Source organism: Ambystoma mexicanum, chromosome 6q, assembly GCF_040938575.1.
Source record: "Ambystoma mexicanum isolate Mex_15411 chromosome 6q, UKY_AmexF1_1, whole genome shotgun sequence".
NCBI lineage: Eukaryota > Metazoa > Chordata > Amphibia > Caudata > Ambystomatidae > Ambystoma > Ambystoma mexicanum.
In genome coordinates this window covers 1,581,100,335-1,581,125,371 of record NC_090937.1, presented here as the reverse complement: position 1 = coordinate 1,581,125,371, position 25,037 = coordinate 1,581,100,335, and positions in this window count along the sequence as shown.

Below are 25,037 nucleotides of genomic sequence, written 5' to 3'. Positions count from 1 at the left end.
CATCCGGTGTATACAGAGTTGAAGCTGCCAACAGAACACCACTCCTCTCACTATCCTACTCCCTCTTCACCTTACTAACCCATCCCACCTTATCGTTTACAGATCCACCAGAGCGCCTGGGGACCAATTCCGTTGGTGACGGTGCGCGGTACAAATGCCTTTAGCATTTAACATTTAACATTCTCAAACTCCACCTGAAAAGGACAGGAACATGAAGCGGATTGGAGAAAGTAGCAGTACAAAAGGTTTACACCACTTTCACTCATTCACCTCACAATGCACTTGGCCTCTATTATACTTGTTTATTTTATTATTTTTTATTTGCATATGGTTTATACAAAAGCTTTACAAAAAGTTGTTAAAAATGTTAGTATGTCCAATAGTATACTTTGTGTATACAACTTAAACAGGCTGATGGCAGTGTTATTTGAATACTTTTTAAATGAGCACTTACTTGCACAACCATTTTTACCAGGATAATGCATTCTGGGTGGCCATATACTCAATAAGGCCTTGTGGTGTAAGTCTTGCTCTTGGAAGCACAGCCTTTCTTGGCCATCTTTCTCCCTTCTCAGGTAGGGAATGACCTCATAGGGTCACGCGCTTTCATGGACATCTTTCAGGAAGTGTGTGGGTAGTCCAGTGTGTGGCTCGGATTTAAAAGAGTGCATGGATGGGAGCTTTCAATATGTGGAAGCATGAAGGGTCCGCGGTGCAGGAAAAGGAGGGAGAAGAGCCACAGCAAGAGTGTGTGAATTGGGTCAGGAAATGGAGAGATCAGGGAGTTTATTGGATGGGACGATGTGTACAGGAGATGTGCAAGGTCAGAATAAGGACTTGCATGACTAGGAATCTTTGTCCCAGGGTTTTTAAGGCCATTGCTATTCTTGGATAGAACTCTGCATCGCCATGTGCACAGGTAATATCTGCGGCCTCAGTCGAGTCTGCGGTGTTAGGATAGGCCAAGTCCAACTGGACAGCAGTAGGCTTAGTACCAGAGCCAATCATGGCAGTGGCTCACACATGATTGACTTGCATGAGAGGGGGCCTTTGTAGCCTCAGATGGTTCTAATGCCCCCGCCCCCATTCCTCCCCATCATACCAACCCATCGCCATTAGTTCTTCTTGTTGGTTCTTTGGGCAAACCTGGGGAAAACGCCCTTTTGCCCCACGAAGAAAAAACATGTTGGGTTGGCGGGTGGAAGGCTTTTAACCTTACTTACACTAGCGTCAAATATTACATAAGGTTTTACAGCAAGCAGAGGAACAGGCGTGCATACTGTCTCCTAGTTCTGCTTCAAGGGCACAACGGGTGCAGTCTCTTTAAATTTGAATGTTGTTTATTTTCTCTCATGGAGCTTTCAGTGTTTGGTGTTTAAGGAACCGAAAGGCTGCAGAGTGTGCTTGAGCAATGTGAATAGCTTTTTCAAAAGTAGGTTGGTAAAGTGAGGTTAGAGAGTGTGTAAATTGCTCAAGTGCCAAGGTTTCTAGAATCTCTGGTATAGTCTTTTTCCTAACCACTGGTTTACCACGTTTTAATTCCTTCCAGCTAACTACACGAAGGTTTCATCGGAGAGCAGTTGGGTGGTTTGTAATCAGCGCTGGAAAAATGGTTCTGTCTGACCTCCTTTGCATAAGAGGGCCTTCTTAATTTCATCAAAACGTGTAGTCCCGTTTGCATTGATGGTTTGATATGCCAACTGCAGCTCCCCTTGAAGTATCTGGGCCAGAGAATAGGGTTTATCTTTTTATTTTTTTATTTGTTTATAGTTGTACAACAACCTTTACAAAATAGAACTTCTTCATGTCATAAAATTCATCCAGTATCTTAAAAATTAAATGGGGTTTATCCCAGTGGCCAAGTGTTCAAAATTAACAAAAACACTCCTAGAACACCCCCTCCACGGGGTAGATGCCGACCACCCGGGGAACCACCTAGTTCATCTAGTGACTCTGGATTTTATTGATCAGCAATCTCCTAGCTACCGATGAGTTTCCCCAGGAGGGTCTCAATGGTAAGGGGGTAGCAATGTTCACTTTTGAAATACCCTGCTCTAAGGCCTTCACAAATTTCTTAGTAGTATGAATTTTTTTTTTAAATAATCCAGAGTCAGATGACCTAAACTCCCCTCGTTATTTGAGCTCTTATGTGACTGATGAGAAGAGACTGTCTAGGTAGGTTGCTGGTGATCCTGTACTATTGGTGTTTCTCTCCTTCTGCCAACTAAAGAGGGTTTTACGCCCAACTAGCCTATCAGGGGTATTTGGTCAATGTGTTTCGACATCCCTATCAGCCAAACGATGAAAAAACCCAACAAAAACAACGAAAGACTTTGTGGAACTATTAAGTGGAAGGGATGGCTGCTGGTCTGACCCAAAACGATCTCTTTCTAATAAAGGCCTTGGCAAACAGTTAGTGTTCAACACAGAAAGTTATTGATGTGTCTGGAACGCTAGCAGGGTGTTCCAGCTCACATATCTATGTCCTTCCCCACTCTGGGATTCTCTCAGTCTCTCCCCACCCTTACATTCTTTCCGTCTTTCCCTAATCTGGGATCCTTCACGCTTTCTTCACTTTGGTGATTCGTTCAGTCTCCCCCCACTCTGGAGCTCAGGTGCTTCCTAATCCCCTCTCTGGGATTCTGCTTCTTCTTACTCCCCCCTCTGGGGTGCTCCTCATCTTTCCCCACTCTGGGCTCTTTTCTATCTCACTCCACACTCTGGGGCTTTCTACATCTTCCCTCTCTCTCCAGGTTTCTTTTGCTTCGTTATTCCCACTCTGGAGGTTTCTCAGTCTCTCCCCACTCTTTGGCTTTAGTCTTTTCTTTTCTCTCTTTTGCCCACTCCTCTTTTCACTTGAGCCACCTATACCTTACTGCCTCAAACACTAGCCCACGGGCGGAGCGCTGCGGCTCGCCTGCGCTCGTGCCATCGCAAATCTGCTTACAAGACTCTTGTGCTGGGCTCTGTGTCGACCTTCCGGTACTCTTCTCTCTCTTTCTCGTAACTCCTTTGGCACAGGGTCGTTTATGCAACTTTTTAGCTGAGCTCAGCGTCGGCCTTCCCGGACTCTTCTTTCTCATTCTCGCAGCCTCTCTGGGCTTCTCCAGCTGGATGTCCGTTGCCCCACACATTCCTGCCCGCCGACACTGGCGTTCTCTCTCCCTCTCCAGCCACGCCCTCCTTTTACAGTTAAACACTGTGGGGCCTGCAGATATCTTCCTTGATTGGTTGACCCAGGGGTGCTCCTCCAATGTTCTGGCTCGTACGTCTCTATTATTCTTCACAGGTAATTTAGCACAAACAGGGATAGAAGCAAAGTCAGCCAATAGTACAGTAGTAAAGGGTGTATATGATTATCATTACACCAATACCCCCTACATACCCTACATTGGTATAGAGATTGGGGGGAAAGGATCATGAGCTATGTCGCTACCAGGTTCCCTGTCCCAAAAAGGGGGGTCACCTCCTGAGGAACCCCACTTACCATGTCCCCTAGAGGGTGTTAATCGTAGTAAGCGCACCACCCTAGTTCCAAAGGGGGCGGTTCCACCTTGGAGAGAGGTGACGTTCTCCATGGATTCATCACAGAGAGTAGTGGGAGATAGTGTTTGCTATGTGAGGCAAACAGGTTATGTATAGAGGTGAAGTCTTGCAGTCAGAAACAGAAAGGTGCACTGATTTTTCATTGAAAGCCAACCAGCATCGGGACAGTGTTTGACAACGGGAGTGGAGCAGCAGAGGTTATAGAGGCTATGGAGAGCTAAAGGTTGAACCTTGTCTATGGAAAAGACTCAGTAGAAGGGCCTTCCCTAGAAGAGACTGTGACAGAAGTCAAAGCAAACAGATACCAGGGTTAGTATAGAAGCTACAGTAGAGTTGTAAGTGGGGTGGGGTGTGGATTTTTCTGATATTAAGTACGTCAATCCTGGTTGCAGTAGAGGTCACTCTCACTCTGGGGTTTTCACACCTCCAAGAAGTGGGAGAGCAAGTTTAGCGCAAAAGAGAAGATAAAGGGTACGGAAGGAGAACAATATTTGTGTTCTTCCACAAATCGATATTCAGCAGATCCAGAAGAGGCCAGTTAACAGAGGAAGCAAGCATAGCATGTAAAAAGTAAAAGGGTCAAATACTGAGGCATGGTCAAGATGGCGACCTGAACGGATGCGCTGCTGCAACCCGCTCCGGACACCAGTGCTTACGACTAAAGTTAAAGGTGCCCAAGCACTGGGTTTCGTTGCGTTTCTTGGCAAAACCCATTCGACTGACACGCTGATGAAGGTCCCGAAAGTAGGGAGAAGATTGTAAGGGCTATCCGCAGCGCTTTTATGCATTCCAAGGAATCGCAAGGAGCGAGTTGGTCGCAGATACCTTTACTGTTGCAGGGCCCAAAGTTTGGAATTTGCTTCTGCTTGCGCGGCGGTGCTCAATGGATTTTAAGCTTTTCAAACGTGACTTATAAACCCACCTATTTGTGTGAGTCTTTCCTGTCTCATCTCTTCTGTATCTTTCTCACTGCGCCATGATGCCTTTGGGGACAGAGTGCAATATAAGTAACTAATTGATTGATGTTTAAAAAAAGGTAAAGGGAATTTACCTCAACGCTAGAAGATCCACACCACATACTCGACTCCTTCATTCCTGGTGATCAGGAGAAGTCACTACTAGGCCCACCCACCCACAACAGACCAAATGTCATTGGCTGTCAAACAGCCAATGAAAATTAAGGAGGAAACGAGAATACATTAACTGACAGTCACTCTATGAAAGCAAACTGCGCTGATTCTGACTGAAAGCAGACTGGCGGGGCCACACCACAAGCGCCCCACCAGGAACCTAATCGCAACAATTACGGTGTCTGCCAGGAGCCCCGTAGGCTCCAGCAGATTACACAAAGAAAACTTGGGTGCAATGGGACACGCCCCTGAGTCTGAGCCATGGACGCCGCCACACACAAACTGGACCAGGCAGGAATTATATATTTATTTTGTAATAAAATAAAATACTATTCCCCTGCAGCATAGTATAATTTCAGTGCGTGCACACTGCCTCAGGCTAGCTGTCTGTCCACAGGTGGGGATGTTTCCCCCCCCCCTGATCTATGCACCCAGCCACCACAGCTCCCACCTCCACCCAACTACTACTGCCAACTCCTCTCCACTACTACACCTACTTAATCTCCACTACAATCCCACAATCCACCTCCAAACCACTATTGTTATGTTATGTTACCTTAATCACATTTGTAGAGTGCACGTACGCTGAAGCATCTTGGCGTTAAGAATGACACAGGAAGTTTTAAAAAACATGTATTGCTTCCCCCTCCACAACCCTACTACTCCCACTCTCTCCACACTACTACTACTCCACCCTCCATAGCATTACACGGTCAACCACCTTTCACTCACTCTCCACTCTTCCACTAACACTCTCACTCACACAACTCAGACATTCACAACACAGGGCTACTTTCTCTCACCAGTCAATACCTCATTTTTCCTAGAAATTGTCTCTATTCTTTTCCACACCGTCCTTCCTCCTAATGGTTTCTTGTTCTGCCTCCTCCTTTACCTCTGACATCACTCAAACAACCCACACCTTCCTCTTTCCTGTTGGACCTTATATCCTCCCCCTTCTGTCTCTACTGGCTCTCCCGTTCTAGTTCTCTGTGCCAATCTTTCCCTGCCTTCCCCAACGGGGAGGTGTTACAAGCAGTAATGTACATACAAGGCGCACTGGGCCCACCTCTTCTCGTTCGGACGCGCCGCGGATTGGTAATGGCGGCCCAATGTAATCATAGTTCCAGTTCGTGACAGTGTCCAAAGTCAAAATGTGACAGTTCCTCTTCGCGAGCTGCACTGCTGCCCTCTTACCACTGAGGAGTGATTGCCACAGTCTGTTTCGTCAGATGGGTCTGGGGCTGTGATACAGATGAGCGCTGCTGCCGTGATGAGCGGATAGCAGTATTCTGCACCAGCGTTGGTTCCGGCTGTTATGTTGTGCTGTGGTTTTTGGAATTCCACTGCCAGTCGGGGTGGGCTGGCATTGGGAGTCCCAGGAGCTTCTCTGGTCGGCTGCTCCCTCACCGGTTCACCGCTGAGCCTGCTGGTTCTATTAGATCTCTGGAAAAACAGCATTTGAAGACAGAGGTATGGGGTGAACAAGAGTGGTACTACAATCAATTAGACAGTCACAAAGGGAAGGGGCAGGGAGTGGGCACTTCCTCACTGCCTCCTTCCCCCTTTAAGCAGGCATGCCTTTGGTTTGTACTCTGGTTTACCCCAACCCAGGCTCAGAGAGGGCCCCATCCCTTCTTGACAGGGTCAGACTACTGACTCTGTCACACCATTCACCCATTTCTACGTGGGTCCTCCTTGAAAGAACGCATGTAAGATCAGCAAGCCATTCTTTGTGTGCATTCGTGTTACTGGTGGCGTCAATGCCATCCACTGTAACATTGCATCAGAATTCAGCTCTCCCATGCCACTGACTACTCCTTCCCAAATGTAGACCTGAACTCCTCATCCTATCTCAACCAGGCCAAGACCCCAAAATTAGCCTATGATTTCCTTATTATAGCTATGTATGTAAATAAAGCAACAGTTCCTCGACAGATACTGGCTTAAATCACAGAGGAAGACATCCAATTCCATATTCACCCTTGGCCATCTGTCCAAATCCTTCTCCGCCTCCTTGCTCCTCACCTCTTTGTGTAGTAGTTTATGTGTCCCCAGCCCACATCTTTCCTTATGTGACCTTCAGAAAATGTTCCTCCAGTGTCTCCAGCTCTGCTGACCACCTGCATCACCTTGCGGGGGGACCTCTGGCCCACCTGCGTCCATCCTCAAATCGACCTTCTCTTTTAGCATCATCTGACTCGACACCTTATCCCTAGAAGCGCCACCACCCGGCCTCATGACGCCTCTGTCAATTCTGCACTAATCCTTGTCCCTTACTCCCCATACCTGAACCCCAAACCGATCATTCTCAGCAGGCCCATTCGTCCCAGCATTGCATGCATCTCCCCCACCAAATGCCGCACAGAGCATTCTGCTCCACTGTTCCAGCTCAGCCGGCTCCTACCGGATCCTCTCTTCTTATACTTGTCCATCGTCTCAGGCATCCCACCACACCGCTTTTCCAATTTCTGACTGGTTGCAGTGCCTATGAGGACCAATCTGACCAAGCTGTTAACTGTCCCCTGACCCTCCACTCCTTTTTATCTACTGTCCAGACCTGCGCTCAGGTCCCCTTTTCTATCTTTGAAGCTGAACACCTCACCTTCGTGTTCCAAAGACTCTTGCCACAAATTCCAAGCGCCTTTCCACCCAGCAGCATTCTTTACCCCAACTTCTCATTTTCTCCCATTCCTTTGCAAGGCTTTGTTTGAAGCCCTTGTCCACCAGCGAGGCATGGTCATTGGGTTTCTCACTCAGCCTCCCTGGGAAGTTTTTCATCCAGGGCGCCAGGGTCTTGGGCCTAGCTTGACGGCCCCCCCTCATTCCCCACAATCTTCCCCAGCGGTAGCCATGCACCGTGCTTGCGTGAAAGATCCAGCTCTCCATCTTCTCTACCGTGTCTGCTGTCTCCATCTCCCCACAGTGATCACCTTCCTCAATACACAACCTCTTCCTCACATCCTTTTTCACTGAACCACATGGGGGCTCTGCTGATTGTCGTTTCCCCACATATTTGGAAGACCACTTTAAGATCTTCCTCTTCAGTGTTCCCCAGGTGGCTTCCATCGTCCCCAGTTTCCAACTTGCTCATCTTCTCCAGGCCATTTCCACAACCACTACCAGTTCCGCCAAAGAGTCCCCGGGACCATGATCTCATCCTGGGCCTCCCCTGTCTCTCTGTCCCTTCTCCATGTCTTGCAAGCATGCGTTCATGCTTCCCCTCAAGCGAGTCCCAGTCCCTTATACACTGCGGCGTGTGGGAGACTCAAATGCCAGTACAGGTTTTATTTGTACTTATTTAAGATCAGAGTTTCATGTCAAACAGAAATGACTTTCACACGAAGCAATAACAGTGCACTGACAATGGAGCATAAACCAGGGACAGAAATTGGAAGACATTACAGCATTTTTTTTACATAAAGAGCCTGATTCCAAGTGAAGAGTTTGGTAAGTACTCCTGCTATCATTCTTTGCTCGGGCTTCTACTTTTGGTAAAAGGGCAGTACTCTGATGCTGCTAGCACTGTGCTTTAGGTGTGTTAGCATTGTTATAACCCTGTACAGAATTATTTGTATACAACATGTGCTTTTTCGTGATAACGCAAGCATTCTATTGGTTTACCTGGACCTTTTCTAGGGGTGGGCAAACCGTGCAATGGCCCAGGGCACAGATGGGGCGGGCGGTGGGAGAATACGCAGTGTCGCCCGAGTAAATTTCCCACCTGGGAGAGAAGCAAGCCTATCATTAGCATGCAGCAGTACTTGGCGGGCAGAGGCAGGGAACAATCCTGCCCAGATTTCTCTGCCCCCTCCACCCCTATGATGCAGCCAATGGCTTAATACATTGCTCACAGATTTTTTAAGACTGCTCCCACCTCCCAAATCTGCATCTTTTTGTAAAAGTAAGCCTCCTTCAACTGCCCCATTTTATGGTGATCAAATGAGGGACTCTGTATCATCTGAACATCCCTGGGGTTACTTTTGAAAATTACAGTTTTCTGGTATGTTAATCCAGTTAAAACAAAATAAACTACAATCCCAGCATTCATTGATCTGTTAAATGAAAGTCCAGGAATGGAGGAAGTGTTCAGGTGACATGGAGTCCCCTTGTCAAATTATGATGTTTAATGGGAAGCAAGTGCCTAAGTAGCAGAAAAAAAGCAATATTGTTACCCATTATGTTTGTTGCTGCACTTTACTTTTTAGCAAATGGGACAGGAGTTGGAAAAATGGGAAATGACGTGGGGAATGCGCTTAAGGGGAATACTTCCTTTGTTTGCTGTTGTATGGGTCGCGTCGGCGTGTGTGTTATTTACTGTGGAAACACATGTATGTGCAAAGGTAGAAAAGAAGCATCAACAAAGCCAACAGTTTTGACTTGTGTAGAATGAAAAGGTTTTCTTTGTTGCTACTGTAGGTATTGGGATCCCCATGTACCTTCACGATTTTCTTAGTGTTACCATAGCATGTCCAACTTGCCATCAATATACAGGTTTTGCCAGGATATGTTGACATACAACCTATACTTTAAATTGAGAGCAACATTTTTGGAAAATAGATTACACAACAACAATAGACATGTTTTCAGCAGCAACCTCTAGGAGACTGCCATTGATTTAGACAATGAACATGTGATCATGAGATAATATAGTGTTAGTAGCCCATTCCATGGTCTATACCGGGGGGTAACTGCCCGGCAGCCCGAGTTGGGGGCCCGAGCAAATCAAAGGCGTTTAACGAGGGAACCAGGTACATTACCCTCGTTATTGCCTGTCAAACGGGTTACTAACGCTATTAGCACCCCGGGTTACCAAAGCTCTAAACCAGGGAGGTACAAAAAAAATGTATTTTCATTCAATCAATGGGACGAACGTGACGTCCCCCTCATTGAAATAAAATACTTTGCCAAGATGGCTGCCATGGTTGTGGAAGGCAGGGTCCCATACGGGTCTCCTCTTCCATTTCCATGGTGGACGGAAAAGCAAGATACAGGGAAGCGACTGCGGCGGCGGGACGGCCGGCAGGGCTGCCACCACAATCAGGTAAGTAGGACGGGGAAAGAGGGTTGGGATTCGTTTTGTTTTTTTTTAAAAGGAAAAGGCTGGGTGTGGGAAAGATGGCGAAGCGGGCGGGGGAAGCAGCCATCAGGTTCCATGAAACGTGAGCTAAGATTGATAGTATCAGCCTGCGAACCAAGGAACCTGATTGGTTGTGTTCCGTGTGCTAATCAAAATGTATTCTTGTTTGTGACATTGTTGTATACATTGTCTCTGCTTAAAGATTTTAAGCGCAAGACAATAAGACATTATTTAATTTGCAATGGTCTAATGGTTTTAAAGCGAGAGAGTGCAGTGTAGGGTTGCAGTAGAGGAGCAATGTGTGTGGGGAGGGTGGTGTATTCTGGTTTTTCACCCTCGGTGCATACTTGTCTAGAAACTGCCCTGCCCACAACCAGTGCTGGATTATCCGTTAGGCCAAGCAGGTACTGGTTTATAGGTCCCACTCTTTTAAGGGGCCCCGCGACAACGGATCAAAATAATAGCAGTGCAGAAAATTAAAAACATATTAGGAGATCTTTTGCGAGGGAGGGGGCCTGACATTTCGACTGCCTTGGGTCCTACACAGGGTTTATTCCGGCACTGCATACACCAGCACCGCAGCAAAGGTCGTGCCACCTTTGAAGGACTCTTTGCTGAACTGAGCAACTTTAAGTCACTAGAACGCACTCAATAACAAGCGAGTATCTAAACATACACTGTAAGCGCCATCTTCTACCATGGAGACCCCATTCCCACTACAAATAGCCACCCACGAGGCACATAGCCCGTGACACAGTCCACCACTTTGCACAGGACATGTGCTTTGCCGCACTACGATCCACTAGAAACCTTGTTTGGGGCAGCAATGCACTATACAATTTCACAGAGTGCCTGGAGGCCACGGCCGTAGAGGTTTGGAGCTTTACAAAAGCACACAAAGTGTAATATATCACAAAATGAAATTCGTAAATCCCTCTCAAAACAGGGTAGGCCAGAGTCACAACCATAAACAGGCCTATATTGGTACAATGGGTCATTGAGAGCAAACGGATGCTACACCAAGAAAATAACATGGCAAACGAAGGCGCTGATAAGTGTTGAACTGGCAAAGTGCGAATTATTTTTTTATCGGCCACAAGATAGCAATGTAGAACCACAATAAAGTCACAGTACTAAACACGGCAAGGTTCGCCTCAGTAAGAAGGCTGTTGTGCTCGCTATGTTCTCTTGCTGCTGCCTCGCCTCTAACCTTCAGCCCGTGGCGCAACACCATTGATCTGACTCCACCTGGCTGACCTACAGAGCCGAGGCCGGCCAGAACAGTACACGGATGTTAAACGGCACCTGGACTTTGCTTTTAACAGAGGCCTGCAATTACTAACGTAAAGCATTTCACTGTTAGCACTTGCAATCGTATGCATACATTTTTAGGCAATTGAAATCATGAATGTGGAGCTAGTACTTACATGCTGGGGGAGTGACTGAAGGGTAGGGGGGACAGGAGACGAGTCCTTCTCAAAGCAATCCTTAAGTGTGTGGTTTCAGAAGTGAAGGAGAGACTTAACTGTTATATGAAAGAGAGACTTAACTGTTATATTATGAAGCAGGGGTCACCCAGCCTTGAAATAAAGACGCGAGTCGTCTTTAGGGTTAGCAAGAGGGTCTACTCAAACGGCGGGAAGACCTCCCCTTTTATTGACTCAGTGACACAGCCGTTACCTGACACAGTGCCAGCAAGCACTGTAACATCCCCTTCAACCTCCCTCTTAACATGGTCATTCATAACAGCAAACATTACGGAACAACACTCTGTATACTTGCGGATGCCCGACTCTCCAGCACATAGTCTCTGAGTCTCGCTGGAGATCGGTGGCTTCAACGCTGGGGATACCTCACTGGACCTGGCTCGGGGGTCGTGGTGTCCTCCACTCCTTGGACATTGTCACTCTGAGCCGTTCCTGTATCTGCCGATCCTTCGTCCTCGTCTCGGGGCCCGTCGCTGCCGGCCTCTGCGGGGCCCTCATGCCTCGGTGTGCCCCAGATGCGGCTAAACCAACTGCAGTTGCGGGTGAGTGTCACACCTCCTCGAGTCGCAGTGATCATGGTCCCTTTATCACGCTGTGACCCTCCACGGAATGGGTCATGGGGCAAACACAATTTGTGTCTAGGGTTCTTTGCTCTGGCCAGCACCTGATCTCTGACTGCCAGAGGTTGTTCCACCAACCCACGGCGTATCGACTCCCTGGCATTTGACTGCTCGTGTCGTCTCTGTACTGTGGCTGATTCTATCACATTGGGCTGCTGGACTTCGTCTTTGGGATGGTTGAATTGACCTTTCACCCGAAGAGCACTTCTGCCGGGAATACCCCTGTGGTGGAGTGCAGCGTGGTGCAGTAGGCCAGCAGAAATTCTGTGAGCGCAGGCTCCAATGCCTGTCTCCTTTCCAGGGAGATGCAGAAGGCCTTGTTGATGGTCAGCATGAATCTTTCAACATCCCCGTTGGTGCGGGACCAGCATGGTGTCGCCCTATGGTGATGAACTCCCTAAGGTTCGCGGAATCTGGCCAACCCGTCACTTTGGAATGGAGACACGTTGTCTGACCTCACAGAGTCAGAGAATCCAAATGTGGCGAATATGTCTTTCAGCACCAGGATTATAGATCTTGCCGCGATGGAGTCAACAAATTGGACCACGGGAAATGGTGAGAACTCATCCAACACTACTAGGAAGTGCTGTGATTGAAGGACAGTGCCAAAATCCATGCTCCGGGCTCTCCACGGGGTATCCGCTCGTATAGGAGATGCAATGCGGGGAGCCTTCACCAGCTGCCTCGCTGCTTGGCACCATGTGCATGTGGCAATGGTATCTTCCACCTTACTCTCTAATTCGGAGAACCAGACCTTTTGGGGCAGACATGCAATCATCTTAGTCACTCCTTATTGGCCAGCATGTGCCAGTTCTATCACCTCCCTCTGGAGAGATGTGAGGATCACCAGCTGCATTACCCGTAGCAGAACATGCTCAGGACCTAGTGTGAGCTCACCCCTCACTTTCCAGGACCGCAGAGAAAAGCTTGAGACTCTGGCATGCGATGTTGTGTTACGCTCAGGAATTATTTTCATCGACCTGACCTTAGTTGATACACCATTTCCTGAATGGCTGAATCTTGGTGGGTTGCTTCTACAATGTCTACGACCGCCATAGGTCTTGGGACTGCTGCTTCCATCACCATCGCCGCAGTGACCTCTGTGTCATCCACGGCAGCCTCGTCCTCTCTGTCTGGTGCCCTCGGGTGTCGTGACAAATAGTCTGCTGGATTGCCTGCTCCAGCTCTGAAAACCAACGTCACATCAAACTTCTGTAACTGAAGGAGCCAGCGCTGAAGTCGGATCATCAGTCTGGGTGCGGAACCTCCCAAGATGGGCACTAGCGGTTGTGACCAGTGACCACTGTGATGGGGTGACCGTAAATGTAAATGTGGAAGTGCTTGCACCCCCAGAGCACTGCTAGCTCCTCCTATTCGATCTGCGAATACCTGCATTGTGTTAGGGTGAGCTCCTTGCTTGCAAAGGCAACCAGCTTCCTTTCTTGTCATGCACCCACACTCTGGAAATCGATCCCGGTGTCGGATCAGAATGCCTCCACAATTATCTAATTTTGAAAATCTCTCAAAACATGGCTTTTTCAACAACACCTGACCAAGGACAAATTCCAAAGGACTCACATATCGACACATCAGACCTCACATTACTGCGCAACTGTTAAAAGATGGCAGCCCAAATGCTGGCTACCCATACGCCAGGTCCACACTTTAAACAATAAAAATAAAATGAAAATACGCATAATTGTTCTTACTAAAAGCCATATTGCAGACCTAAATGAAAGCATTGATTAAATACCCCATCATATGCTGTGTCTATGCACACAATGGGCATCATCACGAGTTGGGCTGTAGCCCAGCTGTAATACCAACCAACTGTAAGAGCGTTAGCGCCCACCGGGCTGCCGGTATTGCCGCCAGATCACGGGTTGTCGTTAACGGTAAATCCCCATTCCCAATTGGGTCAATTGGATCCAATGGGTCATTATCGGCACTAATACTGTGCGCTAATACAGCCGGCGGTAATACAGGGCGCTAAATCGTTTTTTCACCTCTAGAAAAAATCTGGAGGAAAAACAGACAATTTTAGCGCCCAATTCGTGATAGGGCCGGCCCTTAAATGCAGCGGTAATGCAGTTACCGCAGCATTTAAGGGCTACAGCCCAACTCGTGATGAGGCCCAATGTAAACTCTTGAGCTATAGAACGACACCAGAATTTGTATTTATTTCTTCCACCTGATACTGCACTTGGGCTCTGAATTCCTTTTTTTGCCCCTGCCCTCACCGGCTAGTATCTATTTCTTGTTACCTGTGATCATTCCGTCTTAACGACGTCACTTTGTTTACTTTGCCGCACGCGGCAGAATGGCGTCACCAGGATGTGATCATGTCTGCACGCATCAGTTTAGCGACTCCCATCTGTGGCTATTTATATAATGTAGCAATCTATGCTACAACAACAAGCTGTATGCAACCCAGTCACTCTATTACAAGGTAAGACACCACAGATAGTGTTGGTTGTGCTTCTAGCGCAACAACCCATAGCTTTTACTCCAGTGAGGCATACTTATCTAGAGCATAATTACGACTTTCCTCTGTTTGCCAGTTTATCATAGGACTCAAGCCCAGATAATTGTGTTCATGAAAAACAAGAACCTATTATCCTTGCCTGGAAACAATAAAGGTCAGTGTTACATCGTTTTTCCTGGCATAGTCTTTGCCAGTGCTTTAATTGGGATGATATGTTATGATAGGTCATTTATAACACGCTTAATACCCAGAACTTTCTAAGCGCGGACCAGGGGATCGAACCTGTGTTGCTCCGTGTTGTCTTGTTTCCAAGGCTAGCATGTTGCCCCTGAGCTATCCTCCCGGATCACGGGTTGGGCGTTAAAGGTAAATCCCCATTCCCCATTGGGTCCTTGGATCCAATTGGGCATTTTCTGCACCCCCTTGATAAAAAATCAAGGGGGGCGCTTTAATGCATCGTGATGCAATATTTGGGGGCGGGCCTAAACAGGGTCTTGTGCAGCCTCAAATGCCACGTAGTTAATAAAGCTGTAAAGGAGCCGTGGCCTGTCTAATTAATGGAGTGACCTAATGGAGTCAATCTAGTTCACATATGTGCAATGAAATGCAAACAAATTTGGAGTTAAAAATTATATTAAGATATGGTTAATGTGTTTAAAGTCGAAACATTTTTACCAAAATAAATATATTCAAATATGAAGCTTAACATCAAATCAAAATAGGTCAGCACAGCGTGCAATCCCACGCTTCTTATGAAAGAAATCCATTAATTGTACATACTAATTAAAATCATTCCAATGATAATATATTACTGCAATATGTTGCAAAAATCAAACAATGTATTCTCTTTTAAATTCCCTTTCCTGTTTGAAAACAACCTAATTTCAAATTTAACTGATGTTGCAAATCTAAATATTACTGAAGGTGACATCTACTGGCAAAGAGCAGTATAATAAAGACATTTTGGCTGGGAGGTAAGTTCGGAGAGCCGTGGCAGAGCCCTGACTCGAGGCAAATATTTGGAGACTTGTCATCCGCCGCGTCGGATGGGGCTTACTTCCGCATTGGCGTCTGCGCCATGGTAGGATGCGGCTTTAGCTCCGCTTACAGGTCTAGTTGTTGCTTCCAACGGCTACCCGGAAGTATATATGCCGTGCACTTCCGGCGTGCCGTTGCGTTGCAACCCCCTTAGATTGCCTTGCTTTCCTTTGGGTAAGACACTATGGGCCTCATTACACGGAAGGCGGTAGTCCAGGGTGCTATTAGCACCCTGGACCATGCCGGTAAAATACCGGCACCGCCTTGGCGGAAAGGGGATTTACCGCCCCATTCCAAGGTTGGAGGGGCGGTAAATCCCCTTTCCGCCATTGCCCTTCCCCATTCCCATTTCTGCCCCATAGGGCTCTATGGGTCTGGGGAAGGCGCTAATTACGGCACCGCAATTTTGCGGTGCCGTAATTAGCTCCGAGGTCCCTTAGCGGGTTGGTATTTAACGCCTGCAAAAAGCAGGCGTTAAAACTCCAACCCGCTAAGGGACCTCGTAGTACGGCGGTAAGGGTTAACGGTCACCGTTGCCATTAACGGTGACCGTTAACCCTTACCGCCGTCCGTGTAATGAGGCCCTATGTTTTTTTCCTCTTCGGCCTTTTTTCTGTGCTGCTCTCTGCCTCTACTCTTTCTCTCGTACTTTTTCCTTCGCTGCCTACCGTTTCCGAGTAGTCTCTTCTCTCCCTCTCTCTCTGGCCGGGATCCTGCTCCAGCACATTCCTACCCTTCCTCGCCCCTTTCTCTTTGTGGAATCTCCTGCATTGACTTCTATCATCCTCCCTCTCGGAATCTCCGCCCGCCTGGCTGTCGGAGGTTTTCTTCTCCGGACCAAACCTGCCCTCGGAACCTCCACAACATCCTCTACGAGGCTTCGATCCAGACAAAAGGGTTTTTTACGCCTTCCGGCTTTTTCCCTTTCATAACCGCCTGTCTGCGGAAGCGGGGTCCCAGGACTGCTATGTACATCTAGCGGTCACTGTGGCTTCCCTTCGCGGCAGGTCTTTACCGCTAAAGAAGGAGAGAGATTACCGCACCCAGAGGAACTTTGTCCCGGAGGACCTAGAGATCATCTCGTCAGGTGAGGAGAGCGGGGAGGAAGGGGGGCGAGAACGCCCCAATCGGGACAGATTGCAACGCCAATACAAGATGTCTGCAGAAGAACAGATTCAAGAATTGTGGAAGGCTGTGCAAGGCCTATCACAAGAAATACAGACTGTCAAAGCCGAAAACGCCATCCTTAAACAGATGGCTACTGCACGAGAGGGTCATCCGGCGGAATTACCTGCTATGCCTCTTCCCTCTGAGAAATTTGATGGTTCACCCAAAAAAGTTAAGGAGTTTTTGGAAGCGTGCATTGTGTACTTTACCTTTAGACCCCGGTCGTTTGCCACGGACCAATCCAAGGTGGGGTTTTTGATCTCTAATATGACATGTAACGCGCTTTCATGGGCTACACCTCTGGTCACCAATGCTAACCCTATCCTGCTTGACTTCACAGGGTTTCAGACATTGTTGAAACAAACGTTTGAGCGGCCAGAATTAACGTTTACCGCCTGTGAAGATCTACTGGATGTACGGCAAGAGGCTGCTGACGTTCTATCATACATAACACACTTCAAGACTTTGGCTGCAGGCGCTGGCTGGCCAGAGGAGGCCCAATATGCCATATTCAGAAGAGGTCTGCGGGAAGAGATTAAAGACGAGCTTGCCAGATCTGCGAGACCTCCCACTTTCCCTGATTTGCTTTCCTCAGTTCTACAAATAGAATACCGGTTACAAGAGCGGCGTCTGGAACGTCGCAGACACCGTATCGTTACCAATGTTCCCGAGTCCAGAGCTGAACCTACGTCAACACCCTCTTCCTCCCACTCGAACGACGAACCAATGCAAATCAGTTCCGCCAGAAGTCCATTGTCGGCAGCTGAGAGGAGACGAAGGAGGGAGAAGGGACTGTGCGCATACTGTGGATCGGAGCAGCATCTCATCAAAGACTGTCAGGAAGTCCCAACTAAGCGGCAGGGAAACGGTCATCCTCGGTACCAGTAGGGACTTGGTACCGGGGTACACCTTGTGACTCACTTAGGAGCTGTAACTGAGAGTGAAACATAGGGACTAACACAAAAGAAGACTCCAGATTGATGGTTATTCCGGTGCTCATCAAGCTACCCGCTAGATCCATAGAATCCTTAGCCCTCCTGGACTGTGGAGCAGCAGGAAACTTTGTGGACACTTTGTGGGTAGAGGAGATAGGTCTTCACCGAATGGCCCGCAATCAAAATCAAAAGGTGGAAGGAGTGGACGGCTCCCCCCTCTCGTCGGGACTCATCACACATACTACAGAAGTACTCACGATCACCATTTTCCAACATTCAGAGTCCATCAAGTTCGCCATAATCCGAGCTGCACATTTCCCCATCATCCTTGGAGTCACCTGGCTTAGAAGACATAATCCTCAGATAGCCTGGACGAACAATCAGCTCAGTTTCAGCTCTCCCTACTGCAGACTGCATTGTTTCCCAGCCACAGCTAAAGAAGACAACCTTAGTATTGAGACTATCCCCAGCGATCTTGTAGGCATACATGCCTTGCCGCAGTTCTGCGCTCCCTATCAAGAAGTGTTCCTGGAGAAGATTCCTGCTACTTTGCCTCCTCATAGGCCAGAAGACTGCACTATAGATTTAGAGCCAAACGCTTTGGTTCCCTTTGGGCGCATGTTTTCATTAACACAAGCAGAGAAGCAGGTTCTTAAGGACTACTTGGAAAGGAACATACATAACGGTCTCATCAGACCTTCGAGATCCCCGGCAGGTGCATCCTTATTTTTCATCAAAAAAAGGGATTCCAATGAACTACGGCCCTGCATCGACTATAGGGGCCTCAATAAGGTCACCATACGTGACCGCTATCCCATGCCTTTGATTACTGAAATTATCGAAGCGGTGCAAGGCGCCCAGGTGTTCACCAAGCTCGATCTCCGGAACGCCTATCACTTGCTACGCATCGCCAAGGGCGATGAATGGAAGACAGCTTTCCGTACCCCATTCGGGTTGTACGAGTATCGAGTCATGCCCTTTGGGCTAGTCAACGCTCCAGCGGTTTTTCAGCGGTTCATGGACCGGGTTTTTTCGGATCTGCTTTCAGTTTCCGTTATCGTATACCTTGATGACATTTTGGTATTCTCATCTGACATAGCGGACAACACCCACCATGTTCAGCAAGTCCTGGAACGTCTAAGTCACTACCAGCTCCTTGTCAAACCTGAAAAATGCAGGTTTGCTGTGTCTTCAGTACCCTATTTGGGTTACATCCTCTCCAAGGACGGTATCTCCATGGATCCAGGCAAGGTATCAGCAATCATAGAATGGGCCTCACCCACAAACATAAAGGAGGTTCAAAGGTTTCTGGGATTAGCAAATTACTACAGGAGATTCATTCAAAATTTCTCGGAGATTGTATTACCCATCACAAGTCTTCTAAAGAAGAGTGCAGGAGCCTTTTGTTGGTCACCGGAGGCAGAATGCAGCTTCAATTTGCTCAAACAGATGTTTTGTTCGGCTCCCATTCTTCGACATCCTGATCAGTAGCTACAGTTTATAGTTGAGACTGATGCATCTGCCTCAGCCATAGGAGCTGTTCTGCTTCAAGAGAACGATGGTTTGGAACATCCTGTAGCTTACCTTTCCAAAACACTGTCACCCAGTCAACTTAATTATTCAGTGTTAGAAAAAGAGTTACTTGCCATCAAACAGGCATGCAAAGACTGGAGACATCTGCTTCTGGGTGCCCGCCACCAGTTTCTCATACGCACTGATCATAAGAATTTACGAGTTCTACAAAATATGGAGTGTGTTAACTCAAGACAAACACGATGGGCGTACTTCTTCGCTCAATACAACTTTCTCATTACCTACCTCCCTGGTGCTAACAATAAAGTTGCCGATGCTTTGTCCAGAAAGATGACGGTTAAAGAAGAAGAGACTTCCCATCGGGAGCCTATATTTCAAAGAAACAGGATATTGGGGGTTACTGCAACCTTTTTTCAGGAAATAAGGACTGCTCTCGCTATCGAAAGACCTCGATTATTACGGCAACAAGGCGGTGCCTACACCGAGAAGGAGGGTCTGTTTTTTCATGGAGCTCGATTGTACATTCCCTCCGGAGTATGGCGGCGTAGGGTTATCAGTTGGTGTCACGATCTGCCAACTGCAGGACACAGAGGAGAACAGAACACTACTGATCTTGTTTCTAGATCATTATTTTGGCCTGGTCTCAGAAAAGATGTCAAGAAGTATCTCAAAGCCTGTCCAATTTGTGCCACTGCCAAATACCCCTCAGGTAAACCATTAGGACTACTCACCCAAAGTGAGATACCCACTCGTCCATGGAGCCTCATATCGACGGACTTTATAGTCGATTTACCAGTGTCCAATGGTTGCACCTGTATCATGGTTACAGTCGATACTTTCACCAATATGGCTCATTTCTCCCCGTTACCCGACTTCCCACTGCTACCGAGATGGCTGAGACCTTTGCCAAGGATATATTTCGACTCCACGGTCTTCCTGAGAAGATCATCTCGGATAGAGGAAGTCAATACATCTCTAAATTTTGGAAAGCCCTTTGTCTTCGGTTAGGTATCGAAAGAGCACTATCCTCGGGGTTTCACCCTCAGTCAAACGGCCAGACTGAACGGCTAAACGCCACTTTAGAACAGTATCTACGATGCTACAGCAACAAATACCAAGACAACTGGGTCTCGTTACTACCTACTGCCGAATTCACTTATAACAATTCTAGCCACTCTGCCACAGGTTACTCTCCATTCTTTTGTACCTACGGGTTTCACCCCAGATCTTTTCTTCCTTCTCTTCCTGGGCCTACCAATTCTCCCACAGCCGAAGCTATTCTTCAATCTCTTCGCGAGACTCATCGTTCTGCTAGAATATGCTTGGAGGAAAGTAGAAGACAAAACAAGAACCAAGCAGACAGGCACCGCAAGGACTGTCCTATTTGGGGGCAAGGCGATAAAGTGTGGCTTTCTACCAAATATCTGCCCTGATGGGTTCATCCTTCTAAACTGTCACCTCGTTTCTTGGGTCCTTTTACCATTCGCTCTAAGATCAATCCTGTTGCTTACAGGCTTGACCTTCCTCCTTACCTCCAACGCATTCACCCGATCTTCCACTCTTCTCTTCTCAAGCCTTATGTCCCTGATGACCTCCGAAGGAGGATTCCCAATCATTCCCCCACTCAGACTCGCAGACAGGACGAATATGAGGTTTCACACATCCGAGATTCTCGGTATTACCGGGGACGTTTGGAGTATTTGGTTTCATGGAAGGGGTACTCCGAGTCGGAGGACTCTTGGGAACCTGCCTTTCATGTCCATGCACCCCACTTGGTGAGTCGCTTTCATAGGCTTCACCCTGGTAAACCTGGTTGCCATCACACTGGAGGGGGGCATACTGTCATCCGCCGCGTCGGATGGGGCTTACTTCCGCATTGGCGTCTGCGCCATGGTAGGATGCGGCTTTACCTCCGCTTACAGGTCTAGTTGTTTCTTCCAACGGCTACCCGGAAGTATATATGCCTTGTACTTCCGGCGTGCCATTGCGTTGCAACCCCCTTAGATTGCCTTGCTTTCCTTTGGGTAAGACGCTATATTTTTTCCTCTTCGGCCTTTTTTCTGTGCCGCTCTCTGCCTCTACTCTTTTCTCGCCCTGCTGGGTTGGCTCCCTCGCTCTTTCTCTCGTACTTTTTCCTTCGCTGCCTACCGTTTCCGAGTAGTCTCTTCTCTCTCTCTCTCTCTCTCTCTGGCCGGGATCCTGCTCCAGCATATTCCTACCCTTCCTCGCCCCTTTCTCTTTGTGGAATCTCCTGCATTGACTTCTATCATCCTCCCTCTCGGAATCTCCGCCCGCCTGGCTGTCGGAAGTTTTCTTCTTCGGACCACACCTGCCCTCGGAACCTCCACAACATCCTCTACGAGGCTTCGATCCAGACGAAAGGGTTTTTTACGCCTTCCGGCTTTTTCCCTTTCTTAACCGCCTGTCTGCGGAAGCGGGGTACCAGGACTGCTATGTACATCTAGCGGTCACTGTGGCTTCCCTTCGCGGCAGGTCTTTACCGCTAAAGAAGGAGAGAGATTACCGCACCCGGAGGAACTTTGTCCCGGAGGACCTAGAGATCATCTCGTCAGGTGAGGAGAGCGGGGAGGAAGGGGTGCGAGAACGCCCCAATCGGGACAGATTGCAACGCCAATACAAGATGTCTGCAGAAGAACAGATTCAAGAATTGTGGAAGGCTGTGCAAGGCCTATCACAAGAAATACAGACTGTCAAAGCCGAAAACGCCATCCTTAAACAGATGGCTACTGCACGAGAGGGTCATCCGGCGGAATTACCTGCTATGCCTCTTCCCTCTGAGAAATTTGATGGTTCACCCAAAAAAGTTAAGGAGTTTTTGGAAGCGTGCATTGTGTACTTTACCTTTAGACCCCGGTCGTTTGCCACGGACCAATCCAAGGTGGGGTTTTTGATCTCTAATATGACATGTAACGCGCTTTCATGGGCTACACCTCAGGTCACCAATGCTAACCCTATCCTGCTTGACTTCACAGGGTTTCAGACATTGTTGAAACAAACGTTTGAGCGGCCAGAATTAACGTTTACCGCCTGTGAAGATCTACTGGATGTACGGCAAGAGGCTGCTGACGTTCTATCATACATAACACACTTCAAGACTTTGGCTGCAGGCGCTGGCTGGCCAGAGGAGGCCCAATATGCCATATTCAGAAGAGGTCTGCGGGAAGAGATTAAAGACGAGCTTGCCAGATCTGCGAGACCTCCCACTTTCCCTGATTTGCTTTCCTCAGTTCTACAAATAGAATACCGGTTACAAGAGCGGCGTCTGGAACGTCGCAGACACCGTATCGTTACCAATGTTCCCGAGTCCAGAGCTGAACCTACGTCAACACCCTCTTCCTCCCACTCGAACGACGAACCAATGCAAATCAGTTCCGCCAGAAGTCCATTGTCGGCAGCTGAGAGGAGACGAAGGAGGGAGAAGGGACTGTGCGCATACTGTGGATCGGAGCAGCATCTCATCAAAGACTGTCAGGAAGTCCCAACTAAGCGGCAGGGAAACGGTCATCCTCGGTACCAGTAGGGACTTGGTACCGGGGTACACCTTGTGACTCACTTAGGAGCTGTAACTGAGAGTGAAACATAGGGACTAACACAAAAGAAGACTCCAGATTGATGGTTATTCCGGTGCTCATCAAGCTACCCGCTAGATCCATAGAATCCTTAGCCCTCCTGGACTGTGGAGCAGCAGGAAACTTTGTGGACACTTTGTGGGTAGAGGAGATAGGTCTTCACCGAATGGCCCGCAATCAAAATCAAAAGGTGGAAGGAGTGGACGGCTCCCCCCTCTCGTCGGGACTCATCACACATACTACAGAAGTACTCACGATCACCATTTTCCAACATTCAGAGTCCATCAAGTTCGCCATAATCCGAGCTGCACATTTCCCCATCATCCTTGGAGTCACCTGGCTTAGAAGACATAATCCTCAGATAGCCTGGACGAACAATCAGCTCAGTTTCAGCTCTCCCTACTGCAGACTGCATTGTTTCCCAGCCACAGCTAAAGAAGACAACCTTAGTATTGAGACTATCCCCAGCGATCTTGTAGGCATACATGCCTTGCCGCAGTTCTGCGCTCCCTATCAAGAAGTGTTCCTGGAGAAGATTCCTGCTACTTTGCCTCCTCATAGGCCAGAAGACTGCACTATAGATTTAGAGCCAAACGCTTTGGTTCCCTTTGGGCGCATGTTTTCATTAACACAAGCAGAGAAGCAGGTTCTTAAGGACTACTTGGAAAGGAACATACATAACGGTCTCATCAGACCTTCGAGATCCCCGGCAGGTGCATCCTTATTTTTCATCAAAAAAAGGGATTCCAATGAACTACGGCCCTGCATCGACTATAGGGGCCTCAATAAGGTCACCATACGTGACCGCTATCCCATGCCTTTGATTACTGAAATTATCGAAGCGGTGCAAGGCGCCCAGGTGTTCACCAAGCTCGATCTCCGGAACGCCTATCACTTGCTACGCATCGCCAAGGGCGATGAATGGAAGACAGCTTTCCGTACCCCATTCGGGTTGTACGAGTATCGAGTCATGCCCTTTGGGCTAGTCAACGCTCCAGCGGTTTTTCAGCGGTTCATGGACCGGGTTTTTTCGGATCTGCTTTCAGTTTCCGTTATCGTATACCTTGATGACATTTTGGTATTCTCATCTGACATAGCGGACAACACCCACCATGTTCAGCAAGTCCTGGAACGTCTAAGTCACTACCAGCTCCTTGTCAAACCTGAAAAATGCAGGTTTGCTGTGTCTTCAGTACCCTATTTGGGTTACATCCTCTCCAAGGACGGTATCTCCATGGATCCAGGCAAGGTATCAGCAATCATAGAATGGGCCTCACCCACAAACATAAAGGAGGTTCAAAGGTTTCTGGGATTAGCAAATTACTACAGGAGATTCATTCAAAATTTCTCGGAGATTGTATTACCCATCACAAGTCTTCTAAAGAAGAGTGCAGGAGCCTTTTGTTGGTCACCGGAGGCAGAATGCAGCTTCAATTTGCTCAAACAGATGTTTTGTTCGGCTCCCATTCTTCGACATCCTGATCAGGAGCTACAGTTTATAGTTGAGACTGATGCATCTGCCTCAGCCATAGGAGCTGTTCTGCTTCAAGAGAACGATGGTTTGGAACATCCTGTAGCTTACCTTTCCAAAACACTGTCACCCAGTCAACTTAATTATTCAGTGTTAGAAAAAGAGTTACTTGCCATCAAACAGGCATGCAAAGACTGGAGACATCTGCTTCTGGGTGCCCGCCACCAGTTTCTCATACGCACTGATCATAAGAATTTACGAGTTCTACAAAATATGGAGTGTGTTAACTCAAGACAAACACGATGGGCGTACTTCTTCGCTCAATACAACTTTCTCATTACCTACCTCCCTGGTGCTAACAATAAAGTTGCCGATGCTTTGTCCAGAAAGATGACGGTTAAAGAAGAAGAGACTTCCCATCGGGAGCCTATATTTCAAAGAAACAGGATATTGGGGGTTACTGCAACCTTTTTTCAGGAAATAAGGACTGCTCTCGCTATCGAAAGACCTCGATTATTACGGCAACAAGGCGGTGCCTACACCGAGAAGGAGGGTCTGTTTTTTCATGGAGCTCGATTGTACATTCCCTCCGGAGTATGGCGGCGTAGGGTTATCAGTTGGTGTCACGATCTGCCAACTGCAGGACACAGAGGAGAACAGAACACTACTGATCTTGTTTCTAGATCATTATTTTGGCCTGGTCTCAGAAAAGATGTCAAGAAGTATCTCAAAGCCTGTCCAATTTGTGCCACTGCCAAATACCCCTCAGGTAAACCATTAGGACTACTCACCCAAAGTGAGATACCCACTCGTCCATGGAGCCTCATATCGACGGACTTTATAGTCGATTTACCAGTGTCCAATGGTTGCACCTGTATCATGGTTACAGTCGATACTTTCACCAATATGGCTCATTTCTCCCCGTTACCCGACTTCCCACTGCTACCGAGATGGC